This window comes from Meriones unguiculatus, chromosome 6 (genome assembly GCF_030254825.1).
Source record: "Meriones unguiculatus strain TT.TT164.6M chromosome 6, Bangor_MerUng_6.1, whole genome shotgun sequence".
In the NCBI taxonomy this organism is placed as follows: Eukaryota; Metazoa; Chordata; class Mammalia; order Rodentia; family Muridae; genus Meriones; species Meriones unguiculatus.
Window position 1 is genome coordinate 136,442,294 of NC_083354.1, and position 9,444 is coordinate 136,451,737.

At 40.4% G+C, this 9,444-nt stretch overlaps 1 pseudogene; it reads right to left on the reverse strand.

The window, feature by feature from the left end:
• Positions 1-7,324: 7,324 nt before the first annotated feature.
• Positions 7,325-8,251, reverse strand: LOC110561202 (glyceraldehyde-3-phosphate dehydrogenase-like; annotated as a pseudogene).
• Between the last annotated feature and the right edge of the window lie 1,193 nt (positions 8,252-9,444).

Sequence of the window (9,444 nt, forward strand, 5' to 3'; positions counted from 1 at the left end):
CCTCTCTGTTTGAAAAGCTATTATTTAGCTTCTAGTGGAATTTGGCTCCACAGGTTGATGAACCTCACCAGGATCCATGACAGCATGAGCAGCTGGCTCCCACCACAAGGAAGAGGGGCCTGTTCATGTAGCCCCAGAGGTCCAAGCCTCCCCACTGTTCAGCTCTTCTTCTCAGAATATGGCCCCAGCAGGCTTCCGAGGGAAATTTCTGTGGGTGTCCGCACCGTCCTATAGAAGGCACATTTGCTCTTCATTTGTGTATCCCAGTTGGGTACAGACCGTTCAGAACACCAGTGCAGCATTCTTAGCCTAAGCAGGGATACTGTCGTAAAGTTGTGGTTTAAAAAGCATTTTTACATTCAGAGATTGGGAATCCTGTAAGGGATTTTATTACCACAAGAACTTGAGAAAATACTACTGTAGAAAATTTATTAAAGTGATAAGAAACTGAATCTTCCTAAAACTGCACAGTATAAATCAAAACACACACACACACACATACATGTACACAAGTGCAGGTTTCCATGACAGCAAGCAGGGGGGTTCATGCCTTGACGTTACAGATTGGGTAAAAGCCATAGGGGCAATGTGACCTTTTACATAATCACAATTGCCATTCTTCTAAACTACATCTGGAACTATGGGGAGAATTTTCCCAACTGATTCTCATTGATTATTGCCAGGGAGATTGTCTCTATTTTCTACCAAGTATTTATTCTGTGATATTTCCTGGAGGCTGTTGCTAGGAGAGTTAACTTTGTTTTCTGCCAAATACACATCCTGTGATATTTCCTGGTACCTGAGTTCAGCTCTCAGTCAAGATGGCTTCTCATTTCAAAATGGAGTCACCCAGGCTAACATAAACTCTTCACAGTCAGTCAAGTACCAATTTCTCCTGGCTCTTGGAGAGGTTGAGGTAGAAGGCACTTGATCCCACAAGTTCAAGACCAGTCTGGGCACAGAGAAAGGCATCCATCTACGAAGAACAACCCTAGCAGCAAAAGAGTTTTAAATGGAAGTTTTTCCCATGTGAAGATATGGTAGCACACAGATATTACCTTTTCTGGAGTTTTATTGGAAAATTGATTTGTCTAGAGTTAGGTAAATCACACCAATGGTTTTATACTTGATATGACAGGATCATAGGACCTAGATCTTAAATACCAAAGATACTTGATAAGAACATTTGCATATGGGACAGTTGGGACTGGGGAGACTAGGTAGAAATATGTTGTGACTTCTCAGGGCAGATAGAAATAAGAACTATAACTGATTAGTGGTCTTAGCAATAATGGGTTGTACTAGTCTGTTTTCCTTACTATAGCAAAATACTCTAGGCTGGCTAATGTTATAAAGAGATCAATATTTGACGTTTGAAATACAAATATCTCTTATACACACAAATAAAAGACAAAATAAATAAAAGACAAGAAAGTAGAAGGAGGTGAGGAAGAGGGAAGGAATTACTGGGAAGGACACAAGAGAGAGTTACAAAGGGATGAATTAATGGTTGAAATATATATTGTGTGCATACATGAAATGTCATGAGACACATTATTACAATTAATATATGTTAATAAAACATTGAAAAAGAAAGTTCAAATAGCATAATGCAGGCTCTGGAGAGGGTCCTTCTTGACCAAATCACCTCATGGAGGATGGCCTGAGGAGGACATATGGGGGGGAGGAGAGGAGAAGGAGCATCTCAAAACAGGAATTCATCAGACAGGAGCCAAGCAGTCCCTTCCAGCAAAACACCTTACTTGACTTAAGGACTTCCTATAGATCTTATCTCTTCAAAGCTCCATACAAACCCCAATACCTACACCTTGTGGACCAAACTTCTAAGTCCTAAATCTTGGGAGACAAATAATCTCAAATACTGTCATCTGTCAAATACCATGATGAATATAATGTTCTAATTCTCTCTGTGCTCTAGCCTTTCAATATCAGCTCTCTCTCTCTCTCTCTCTCTGTGTGTGTGTGTGTGTTTGTATCAGTCTATAAGAAGTAGAAACTAAATATTAAACATTTGTGTTTGTAATGCATATTGTGGATAGAGTAGGATGGACATTATTGGTGGATAGGAAAATGTTAATAACTTTGAAGGACTTCATTAGGGAAAAGAGCATAATTAGACACCAGTTTCACACAAGCTTATGGGGCCCTGAGACTTCCCCAGGCAGAACTGGGTGCCAGACGGGATTGGGTGATGCCCTTCCAAGCACCATGGACACTGTTCCCCATGTTAATCACTGCACTCACCATTTTCTATGACTGAAAGCACCTACTATGGCTTCTTGGAAGCAGGGACTCAATTATCCCACTTTTAAAGCTAGGCCATGAGTAACCTGCAGTAGAATGTGCAAACTGAAAGTATGATCAGTTCATTTCTACTCATGCATTGTGAGACCTTAGGCGTCTGTGTGCTAGCTGGGTCAGAACATGGAACACCTAAGTGCCCTTTTGTTCCTCCTCAGTGTGCAGGCAGAAGTGCCCAGGCCTCACTCCAAGTGCCCACTGTCCTAGCTTCCACCACAGTTTCTGTCTTTTCTTGAACTCTGGATAAGTGGATCATTCAGAATGTATTCTGCTGTACGTACTGTGTTTGAGATTCATCTGTCATTGCAGTGGCTGGTTGCTTTTTTTTTTTTTCACTGTGCTTAATATTGCATTATTAATTTTTCTGTGAGTATTATTCATGGTGTTTCCAGCTTTCAGGCATTGTGATTAAAGCTGATTTTAGCGTTCTTGTATGGGTCTTTCTGGGCATGCATGTATTCATTCCCTTTAGGTGTGCATCTAGGGATGAAATTGCTAAGTCTGAGGGTGTGTATGTGTTTGGATTTATTAGGACCTGTTAATATTCCTCCCAGGTGGCTGTGGCATCGTGTTCTGCCATGACTGATGAGCCCTGAAGTTGACCTGGTGCTGTACCAACAGGTGCATGGGCAGTCTTCCAGATCCAGGCAGGTGGTGGTGTGGCTTATTTATCATTTATTACAATTTATTCACTTTGTATCCCGACTGTGGCCCCTCCCCTAGTCCACTAATAGGGGAGGTCCTCCTCCCCTTCCATCTGACCCTAGCCTACCAGGTTTAAATTTATATTTTTCTAAAGGGCAATGATGCCAAGCATCTATTTATTCACTCACTGAGCATCTTTTACAAAGCATCTCGTTCCATGTGATTATCTTTTTCTCATTATTTTACTTTTTGGATGACTAATGATCAGTACAGTAGCTGGTAATTAGCAAGTGTTGAATAAAACGAATGTAGTAAACAAAACCAGCGTTATTTGCAAATGTTTCTTGTCACTGGTCATGTGAAATGGATTATGGAAGAAACCAGTTTCTGTGATACATTGAAATATCCAAAGCATAAATTTTATACATAGCTGTATATTTATGAGAAGTATTTTTCATTTACACTGTTTTAATTCACTCATGCATTGAAATATTTACCATAATAGTGTCTGGAAGCCCAGAACACAATTGGAACAACACAATCTATTCTTTCAGAAGTAGTAAAAAGATAGGTTTGGTATGATGTCTAAAATTCAGTATGTGTCATGTTCTTATTTGACTGCTAGACTGTAAAATACATCCTCTAATCCTGTAATTATAACCCAGTTTTCAAAAACATTTTGAAAATTCCAGTTGAAGATTATTTTGTATCCGAATAACAATTTTTCTTATTATAAGAATAATAGCCACTGAATGTTGAATATTTTTTTAAATATATCAACATACAGAAAAATTCCACCTTTAATTGCATCAATCTGTATCACTGTTGGGATATGTGACTATTTCCTTGTGTGTATACGTATGTGTATGAATACATGTATATGTGTGGTGTGTGTATTTGTATTTATACTTTTGACGATGCTCTCCTGAGAGACTGCAGCACTCTTTTTATGCGTACTTGCATAAACACAAAGGTTATTGCTTTGTGTGGCTTTTTTTTGTACAGCTCTTTGCTTTTTGTAACAAACCTGAAAACAGACACTTAATAGTCCTTCCATTCCCAAGCTCTGTCTGCATGGCAACTGTCACCATCTTCCTGCCCTAGAGCCTAACATCACACTATGCTCATCTATAATCACCTCTGTGCAGGTAACTCATCAAAGGCTAATTCAGTGACATTTATTAGTTGTTAATTAATTAACATTTACTAGCTTTTAGAGAGTTGCTGGTTCCGTGGAGCAGTCTGAGGTCATTGTGAGAAATTCATGATTTTCTTCTATTCTTGAAGTTTTCTAGACTCAAAAGCACCCTTATAGATTTTCCTTTTCAGTTTTATGTATCCTAGCAGATGAATAGCTAAATGGATTAGGGTATCCATAGATTTGCAATGTATTTTTTTAAAGATAGAGACTATCAAAATATATTGTGGAGTATAAATCTAGTCCTCCAAGCCAGACATCATGGATAGATTTAATCAGCACTTTAACTATGTTTGAAATACCTTAATTTCCAACTGCAGCTTTGCTAACTAACTTTAAAACAAATTGCATCTCACACTTAACTAGTAAAAGAAAAACAACAGCAGATTGAATTATGAATTTTCAAAGATTCTTTTCTTAAATATGTACAGTGGTAGCCCTGAAAATTACTCTCATACAGTTTTCAATATTAAAATTAAATTCATTTTATAAAATCTCACTTATAAAAGAAGCTTTAAGAAAGACATGTAAAAACCATGACCTCTCTGTTACATATATAGTAGCCCCTCAGACATGTTACTCTGAATAAATGCTTTGGGTTGAATACATCTTTAAAAATGACCTTCAAAATTTTCATGACAAAATAAAGTCCATGTGGTTGATTCATAAAATTTTTCATACATTATTTTTAAATGTTCTAATTTACTGCCAATAAAAAATGTACCCTGACTCTGGAGCTCCACCCCTTAGGTAAAGGATGGTAGCAGGTGCCAAATGTGTCTTCCCTTATAATTGTTTCCCAAGAGTTTGTCATCTAGAAGAGAGGCTTTATGATCTTAAAGATCTGTTCCTTTTCTGGGCCTTATGATGTTCGGAGCATGGTGGCTTTTTTTCGGTGGGGCTGCTGAGCAACACATCCAGATACACAGTGGCGTAGGGAGGCCAAGCCTGAGATGGTCATCAGTGCTTTCAGTCCTGCAAGCTTGTCTGCCCTCAGTGGAAAGGCTGACATTCTGAGCACATCCAGAAGGCATCAGCTGATTACTCACCATTGCTTATCAGCTAGTAATGAGGTTAAAACTTAGTCAATGCCCTGTCCGGTGCTGAGACCCTGTTACAAATGATGCTTCTTGTCAATGCATTTACCCCTACATCTGGACTTTCCATTTAAAGCAGTCAAAGTAAGTGTCCCAATTAGATCAACGATGAGTTTAAATTCCTTGAGCAGTTCCACGTCAAAGTGCTTGGCGGTGTTAGGATAACATTATACAGATACTTGAATTTATTATTTAATATCAGGTAAAGAGCACTGCAATACATTGAGTGGCTTTTTTTTCTAGTATGGAGACGGAGTCTTCACATGGTTTATTCTTTAAAATAAATATCTTTAAAATACAGTAATGGACACATTTTACTGTTAATCTCCAAGGTTCCCTCTCTCATTACCTATCAGGCCTGTTGATCACCACTTAGGAGACCTGGTTGGTCCCACGTGTGTTTAAAATTGCCAATTAGTAGCCCTGCCCCCATTCAGCTTGTTACCAGCCACAAACGAGGAGCATGATTTAAAAAAAAAAACAAGCATTGCCTTTCTTCTAAGGCTGTGCTAAAAACGTGCAAGTGAGGCTGTAGGGAGCAAAAGAGGTCTTCTGGCAGCTGAACTCACTCTAAAGGTGAGAATCCTCAGTGTACACAGATGAATCCCTACACCGCAGTCCTGTCCTTTGAGTGAGCACACCCCTGAGACCAGTGGTGATGTTTTGCTTCACTTAATGCAAACTGCTTTGAGATATCTGCCATCATTAGGTCAAATTTTAGTGCAGACATCTTGTTCAGACCTAAACTGAATGAGGCTTGCTTTGTTAATAAAGATCGAAGTGCCAACACCTGTTCATCATGTGACATGAGTATGGATGCATTACACAGAGACTTTGTCTCGGTGAAGAAAACTAGATACACATTTGCTTTTATATGATGCACATGTTTATTGTTGATCTAAATCAGATCTTTGAGATACGCCACACACATACCCACACATACACACACCATCTCTTGATGTCTTCATGTACAGATCTTATTACCTTTTCTTATGTTCTGTGAACCTGTTAATGAAGTCTCCAGTCTAGAAGATGACTGAGAATTACATGTGATCACTTTTTTTAACCCTTTCACTTTCTACCCAGTCCCCTAATGTTTGTCTTTTCAATATACAAAAAGCATTTGTAACCTTTGGTGCTTTATTAATTTAATACTGTGAATTTAAATATGAAAGCATAAAAGTATGTCCTAAAAAGTACTAATGGGCCAGCTTTATACAAATTATGTAAATGAAGCTAAATTTGTTTAGGAATAAAGAATTGGGCTTGAGCTTCTTTTGGAACAAATTCTCATCACTGCCTTTAAAGGGAAACAAGAATGCTCTATTCCCAGTGTTATCAACATTTATTGCAACCTTAGCTTGTGCCAAACATGATGAAGGGAACCTTAAGTACATAATCTAAGATAAACTGAATTGCCTCTCTCGTTTGAGATGAAGAAACCAAGGGCCCAGGAAGTTTTATGGGGTCCAGGTAGGACAGAGATTGGACTGAATCTTACTCAAAGCATTGTAAGGCATGGCATGATTGGCTCTTTAGGTGGGTGGAGGGTAAGAAAAGGCAAAGCCATGGAGGCTGGGAACTCGGGGAAAGTTCTGTGGAAAGGGCAAGCACCTGTGCACGGAAAGGCTGTCAATAGGAGGGTTACCTCACCCTGCTCAGAAGCCTGCGCGGGCTGTCCCAGGCTGCTTGTGCCTGGCATCTCCATGCTTGCCACTGTGCACAGAGCAGAAGTTGTGCTCCGCTAACCTTGTCTCTGTGGCCTTATGTGCAGAAGTCCTGTGGGCTAGCCTGTGTTATACCATGATAAGTTTTGGAGACAATTTGAGCATCAGCTTCAACTGGCGAATCTTTTTAGGGAGGAGGTGCAGTGAACTTTATTGATGGTATTCAAGGTAGTAGGGCTCGCTAGGCCCTTCCCATTATTTTGGGTGTCTTGAGTGGAAACTGTGAGGGAGATGCTCAGTGTCAGGGGCTGAGTTAGGATAGGGACTCCTCAGCAGGTGAGAGCCTCCCTCTTGCTTTCATGTCCTTGCTGGGGTGCGTGGTCTAGGGCTTCTTACTACTTGGAGGCCATGCAGACCATGAGGTCTGCTACCCTGTTGCTGTAATTATATTTATTGTCATACAAGAAAATGACTTTACAAAGTTGTCATTGAGAGCAATGCCAGCCCCAGTCCCAAAGTTGGAAGAGTGGGAGTCATTGTTAAAGTTGCAGGACACAACCTGATCCTCAGTGTAGCCCAGGATGTTCTTTAGTGGGCCCTCAGATGCCTGTATCACCACCTATGATGGTGTCATCATAGTTGGCAGCTTTCTCTAAGTGGCATGTCAGATTTACGGGGTAGGAACACAGAAGGCCAGTGAGCTTCCCATTCAGCTATGGATGGCCTTGCCCACAGCCTGTATCCACAGTGGATACAGGGATAATTCTGGGCAGCCACAGAGCCATCAAGCCACAGCTTTTCCAGAGGGGCCATCCATAGTCTTCTGGGTAGTGGTGATGATGTGGACTGTGGTCATGAGTTTTTCCACGATGCCCAAGTTGTCGTGAGTGACCTTAGCCAAGAGGGCTAAGCAGTTGTACTGAGAACCTCGAGTGAGTTGTCATACTTCTCATGGTTCACACCAATCACAAACATGGAGACAGAAGCAGAAGGGGCAGAGATGATAATTCTTTTGGCCCCACCCTTCAAGTGGGCCCTGGTCTTCTCCACGGTGGTGAAGACACCAGTAGACTCCGCAACACAGTCAGTATCACCCTGTTTGATCTCAGCAGGGTCTCGCTCCTGGAAGATGGTGAGGATGAGATTCCCATTCTCAGCCTTGATGTGCTGTTGAACTTGCCATGGGTACAGTCGTACTGCAACATGGAGACCACATAGTTGAGGTCAACGAAGGGGCCATTGATGGTAACAATATCCTCTCAGGCTGCCCTGGTAACCGGGTGCCCAATACAGCCAAATCCATTCACTCCTACCTTTACCATTGTGTCTAAGGGGTGAGGCTGACACGGCATGAGAAGATATGGTTGTTTCTGGAAAACGGAGAAGAGCGCATCAACTAGGAGATCTTATAATTTGTTGGGAACGTAATAGTTTATTTAGTTTTCACAACTATTAACTAACTTTGTTGCAGATGCATTAGGGTGTTACCATCTTCGTTTTATTAGTGAGGAAGCTAAAGTTCAGAATGGTTTTATTAAAAGAGCACAGTAGGGCTGGAGAGGTGGCTCAGAGGTTAAGAGCACTGGCTACTCTTCCAGAGAACTGGATTTGATTTTCAGTACCCATGTGGCAGCTCACAACTGTCTGTAACTCCAGTCCCAGGGGACCCAATGCCCTTCTCTGGCTTCTACAGGCACTGTCTGAACATGGTTGCACAGACATATACATAGGCAAAATATACCCACACACAAGTAATAAAATGAATAAATCTGAAAACATCCACATTTAAAAAGAACATTGTGCTACATATTACACGTTGTATCTTACTTTTTTCTTAATATATCAGTACTTTGCTCATTCGGTTATTCCTTTACACTGAAATTTTAAGCAACCATACAAATTTTCTAGTACATGCGTGACACATATGCTTTTAGCGACTAGCCAGGCTGATGATGCGATACTGCTGTGTTGCTAATGCTGAGGGTAGATGGTGTATGGTGTGAGTGGGCCTATCAACTTGACAAGATGTACGTGGGTGAGGCAATCAGCTTGACAAGATGTGTGGGTTCAAAATGTCCATACTATTTGAGCAATCACACACATAAACAATAGAAAGTCTGTTCAAATGTGAAGAAACTGGAAACAAACACTCATACATTAGAAAATAGTCAAGTCATAAAGTAGAATACATTTGGAAAGGGTCCATATGTGCTATCACAGAAAATTATCCAAAATACATTTTGCCTGAAAAGCATTAGCTAAAAGGGCAGTACGAATATGCAGATAAAAAATGGCTAGATACTTTACACCTGACTGCAGAACATCTAGAGTAATACAAACATGATAAAAAACTGGAATTTTTAGGGGGTAGATAATACACGTATATGCTAGATAGGCCGGAGAGTCTTTCTGTTTTGTGTCCTTTTGCTTTTCTTTACCTTTACCATTATTCTTATTAGAAAAAAATATGGAGGGAAGAGATAGTTCAGTGGTTAAGAGCACTGGCTGCTCTCCC